The 5,424-nt window shown below is 34.8% G+C and overlaps 1 long non-coding RNA gene across 3 annotated transcripts; it reads left to right on the top strand.

Annotated features, from left to right (window-relative positions):
• The first annotated feature begins 426 nt into the window (after nucleotides 1-426).
• On the top strand, nucleotides 427-3,428 carry LOC141491834 (uncharacterized). Of its 3 annotated transcripts, XR_012469789.1 has the most exons (3): nucleotides 429-557; nucleotides 2,171-2,835; nucleotides 3,209-3,428. It is a non-coding gene; the product is annotated as an uncharacterized LOC141491834 (long non-coding RNA). The 3 variants fall into 3 exon arrangements; XR_012469790.1 differs by lacking the exon at nucleotides 3,209-3,428 and having other exon boundaries at nucleotides 427-493; nucleotides 2,171-2,855; XR_012469788.1 differs by lacking the exon at nucleotides 3,209-3,428 and having other exon boundaries at nucleotides 2,171-2,855.
• The last annotated feature ends 1,996 nt before the right edge of the window (nucleotides 3,429-5,424 follow it).

Raw genomic sequence — 5,424 nt, 5'->3', positions numbered from 1 at the left:
ACATTTCTGACATCCCTTCCTCTTTTCATTAGAGATTTCTCTCCTGTTCTGAAATTATCATACATGTTCCTCCTTTGTCCAAACAATAACATGCAAAATTTTGTCAAATGCTTTCTTGAAATCCTGAATTTTCCATCTGAATCAATCTTTCCTCTGCCTTGCAATATATCTGAAAGTATTGGGGTCATTGCTACCATTCAGAATTTCTTAGTGATAATTCTGAACTTTAAGAATTAAGAAAATTCTGAATTCAAATTCTACCTCTCATGCTTGGCTATTATGTGACTACAAACCAACTTGTCTGATTTTCACTTTCCTGTTTGCAAAGTAGGGATAATATTTGTTGTATCTACCTCACAAAAGGTTGTTATGAGGCTTGGGTGATTCAATGTATATAAAGAGGTTTGCAAATTTTGAAATGCTATATTTATATTAGTTGTGACCATGCTACCCCTGCTGACCACTACCTCCAAGCTGTACCATTTGCCTTCAGGTAGGCTGGTTTTAAGCTAGGTAGAACTTAAGATTGACTTACAAATCCAAGAACTGTGGTTTAGGTAAGTTGAATTGATATTCTCTTTGAGTATAAAAAATTGTTATAGACTCTACTTTCCTCCTATGGAAGTTAAGTGCATGGTGTGTTTTTTTTTTTGATAGGCATTTTTGTTGGTTTTAGATTTTTTTTACACTCTTGTCTTGCTTTTGAGTTCTAGAAGTTTCCAGAAGGTTGGCTTAAACTGACCACTGAATGGAAGAATGGAATATTTTAGAATTCCAGGGCTTCAAATTATCTTTTAGAAAGTACATGAGATTCTGTAAGTCTTAGACACAAACTCTGGAACTATTAGTACTAAAAAACTTAGTCATGTGGGAAAGATCCATTATAGATATTTATCTGATAGTTCCATAACTACACTCTAGTGCCACAGCCGGTCTCTTGCCCCCTATACAAGCCTAGACTTGACTTTCACCAAGTATGGCACAAAAGCTATTTTCCCTTATCTGGTTCCCTTCAGTGGCCCAAGTGAGCTGCTTATACAATAAGTTGTCTTTGATTCATCTATTTCCTATAGCCATGAAACCCCAAGAGGGGAGAGTGGAAAGGATGGTATTCTCAATGAATGGCCTGTAAGTACTGTGAAGCCTTCACTCTGCTGGTCCTCAAGATCGATATCTTCCCTGCAGTACTAGTGATGTTACATGACTTGACTTTTCCACAGTAAAAACAGGGTCTAGATCAAGTAAAAGAGAAACCATGCCTCCCCACATCTACTCTTTCTGCTTGTTCTTGCTGTCCCTCATCAAGTGATTGAAAAAAAGAGAATATTTCTATTAACCACTTCAGACCTCCATGGACCATATATTTTATATAGTTTCACATTGTAATTGTTTTCCTTCCCTTACTCCTTTTCTTCTTTTCTTCTCAAACATCCTTCTCCTCTCACAAGCCGTGTTTTTAAACTTATTTTTTAACAAACTTATTCTCCTACTTTTCTTTAGTTATTTCCTCTCACACCTTATTTTTCTGTATCTTGACCACATCTTTGTTCTCATTTAATCTACCCTCTAAGATAAATCTCTGATCCTGTTAAATCTTGTGTCATGATCTTTATTCTTCTTAATCACCTCTGCAATATTTCCATATGTAAAATTCAATCTGAACAGATTTCTAATAATAATGACTTTAAAAGTTCAAATATGGAAGGCAAAATCATCTTCCAAAGTATCTGGGAAATAAATAGAACTTGTTTTACTAGAACAAAGTTTATTTTTACTGAATAGGTATTGTGAATACCTGAACCTATGGCTCAGATAATTGAAAATAATGATGGTGAGATTCAGTATGGCATACATATTTTTTATATGATAGCTTGCCCCCAAATCTTCATTTGAAAAGATGACATAGCATGCATATAGTCACCCACCTGTTTTTCCTAAGTGTTCTTTGAAATGAAAGTGAAAGAAAAAAAAAACAGATTTCACTTACCTGCCAAGAACCTTGATATAGTCTTCACCAACTAGTGATAAGCTCTCAAAGGGGGAAGAGCAGGCAGAAAGAGGCTGTACTCATCATAGGAAAATAATAAACTTACAATACTGAGTTTTAAATATCAAGAGCATTCCTAACTTTTCCTTGGCTTGACTTTCTGGTTTCTTTCTATTTCTACAGTGACTAGTCAATGAGAGCTTTGGAGAATAGGATTTCTGGCAAGATGGTTCAGTGAGTAGTTATGAACGGTCAGCAACAAGAGATCCAAGTAAAATAAAAGAAAGGGAAAAACAGAAGCAGAGACTGAAAAATGAGCAAACAAAAGAAAGCTTCTACAAAGCAGAAGTATTATAAAGTAAAAGAATTTGAGGAGACATCTCAAGAAGGAAATAATTTGTCATTTCCCACCGTAGATGGTACACCAGAAAAGAGAATGGAACAGGCACAAGAACGTTTGAAAATACTAACAAAAGAATTCAAAGATGAAATAAGAAGTGAAATTAAAGTTCTTAAAGAAAAAATTGAAACAAGAACCAGTGTTTTAGAACAAAGATTGGAAAATTTTAATAAAAAGTTGTGCATTCTGCAAAACAAATTAGAAGAGATAGAATTCCAAGATGATGTTCAGCTCGAAATGTTAGAACAAAGTCAAATGAAAAAATTAGAAAATCAACTCAAAGAAGAATCAGGCTGGTTCTTCTCTTCCTAAAGGACACTCCTCCAACTCTAATCTTCCTATTTATACTCATGTCCAACTTTCAACTGCAACAAAAATAAAATAACTGAAAAGTGGTAATGAGAAGAAATAGCCAATATAATGTCAAAACACCCCCCATGGGAAAAAAGTAAAAATTTTGAAAATTTCTATCTCCTCAAACCCTAGGGTTTTTTTAAGAGGGAAACTGGGATGAGATTAGAACATTTGCCTAGATGTTAGTGGTCTGCCATGTCTCCAGTTTCTCATTCTTTTCTACTGAAACCCTGGTCACACAACTCTATTTGTTCTCTTCCTAAACAAAGAAAATAAATTCCTACACATGGATCTGAGGTCATAGTGCCTACTGGGTGACCTTGGTAACATAGTCCATCCCTCTACTAATGGGATCTGAGGACAAAATTTAGTATCAATGTATCCCTCCAGTTCCTCTTTCTTCCACAGGGATCATTCAGCCCTTGAAAACTCTAGTGAGAGTGTAACACTTTTCCTTTTCCTTTTAGAATTGGAAAGAATCACACAGTCAAAGAGCCATGGACTGCTACCTTCCTCTGATCATTAGTTTTCCATTCAAAGAACAATTTCTAGAGGGAAAAATTCATTTATTGGTTTATTAAAACACAAGACAAGAGGATTATTCATAGGACCTTCTATTAAACGTATACAGCTTACTATGTGAGACATTTCTCCCACTTTTATATCCCCCTTGGTAAAACACAATCAAATTTCATTATAATGAATGTAAACAAAAAAGTTTAGGCATATTTAGTACTTTGCTTAAAGCAGAAAAGGTAATTTGTCATATAAATTCAATTTTAAAAGCATTGATTTAGTACCTTACTAAGTGTAAGGGATAGTAGGAAACCAGTCTAATGCAATAGTCTGCTCAAAAGGAGATAAGAACATAAAGTATCATAGTTGTGATGTGCAAGGAGTGAAGAAGAGAAATTAAAGAGTGTTTTTGGAAGTCGATTCAATCAAGATTTAGCAAAGTGATTAAATATAAGGGGGGGAAGAATTTAAAAGGATAATTCAAAAACAGGATAGCAATACCTTCAAAATTATAAAGTAAGGAAAGGAGTGAGTTTTAGGAAAAGATGAGATGACTTAGAAAGTTTGAGTTTGAGATGCATAAGACATCAAGGTAATGCCCAGTAGCAGTGTGGCCATGTGCAACTCCAACCCAAGAGACTAAAACTGTAAAACTGACTAAAACTGTAAAACTGGATATCATCTTTATAGAGATGGTCATTGAATTTATCTGAACTGAGATCACATCACCAAGATAGGGGATGTTGAGAGAAGAGGGATCAAGGAAAAACTTTGGGTGATCCTTAAACAATATAACCCAGGAAAGAACACTGAGGAGCATTCAGACCAATAGAAAAACAAAAGATATGTTACAAAAATGCAGGGAAGATAAAATACCAGTGGTAAATGAAAATTTATCATTTAAAAGATTAAGCTTATTTAATAAACTTCAAATAACCCATTAACATACATTTTTAAAGAATCTATTATTGCCAACATTGTGCTAACTAGAGAGTTACAAAGAAAAAAATAGTCTTTGCTATAGAGGAATTTCTGTGGAAATTTTTTCACAAAGAGGGAGATAACAATGTTTAAGTATTTGAAAGATTGTCTTATTAAAAATATTTCTTTTCAGTTAATCTCTAAATGGTAGAACAAAGAGCAAAGAAAGAAAGTTGAAGTCATTCCAAAGTAATATCTATGGTTTCTCTCAGAAGATCATGGAGGTCTCCATTGCTGGAGGGCTTCAGTGAAATCACTTTTTGTGGGTGTTATAGATTTGAAATATAGCTATGGGTTGGCTTTGATGGCTTCTGAGATCTTCTTTTGAGCTTCTGTATTTAATGGGTAACATTTTATATATTAGGTCCTACTATAATTATCAATTTCCTCACATGAACTTGATACTGTGTGACCTTGGGCAGGTCACTAAAACCTGGTTGTCTCACATCCATGGCCATCTTCAGTCCTGATTCATATCTGACCACTGGACCCAGATGGTTCTGGAGGAGAATGTCAGGCTGGTGACTTAGCACAACACACCCTCTCTCAAATCCAATCATGTGCTTGTCATGATTGCCATGGTCTTCTTTAAGAATGAAAGAAAACATCAGTTTGTCCAAATTCCAAAAGGGTGGAAATTATCACTGCAAAAGATTAATGTTGGACCATAAATATAACTTACCATTGTCATAGTAAGGAGAACAAGGGATGCATGGTGTTTTGAATTGTTTTGGTCTGTATACACTTAAGTAGACTGGTAGACATAGAATGAAAATTTGTCATAAATCTAGCCAAATTCTGATTCTCTCAACAGCACATGGAAACCAAAAATGGTAGTACCAAGCTATTCCATTCATACCCATCAAATTAGAGAAGTCCAATGCCTTCTTTAGGTTGAGAAATAGACTGTCAGCATCTTGCCATTAGCAGTGTTCCCCTACTAGCCATTAAAATAGTCCTCATCCAACTTTATTGCTTCTTGTCTGTACAATTTCAATAACCTCCTAAATTAGTCTTTCTGACTCAAGATTCCCTCCATTCTAATCCATCTCCCATATAATTGTCAAATCATATTGCTTTCTTTTTCAAGAAACTTTAGGGACTTCCTATTGTCCCTGAGATAATTCTTATTTGGCATTTAAAGCCTTTATCCATCTAGTTCCAGCTTACATTACCAGGCCTATTG

The sequence above is a fragment of the Macrotis lagotis genome, chromosome 6 (assembly GCF_037893015.1).
Source record: "Macrotis lagotis isolate mMagLag1 chromosome 6, bilby.v1.9.chrom.fasta, whole genome shotgun sequence".
Lineage (NCBI taxonomy): Eukaryota > Metazoa > Chordata > Mammalia > Peramelemorphia > Peramelidae > Macrotis > Macrotis lagotis.
This window is presented reverse-complemented; position numbering and strand designations above follow the sequence as displayed.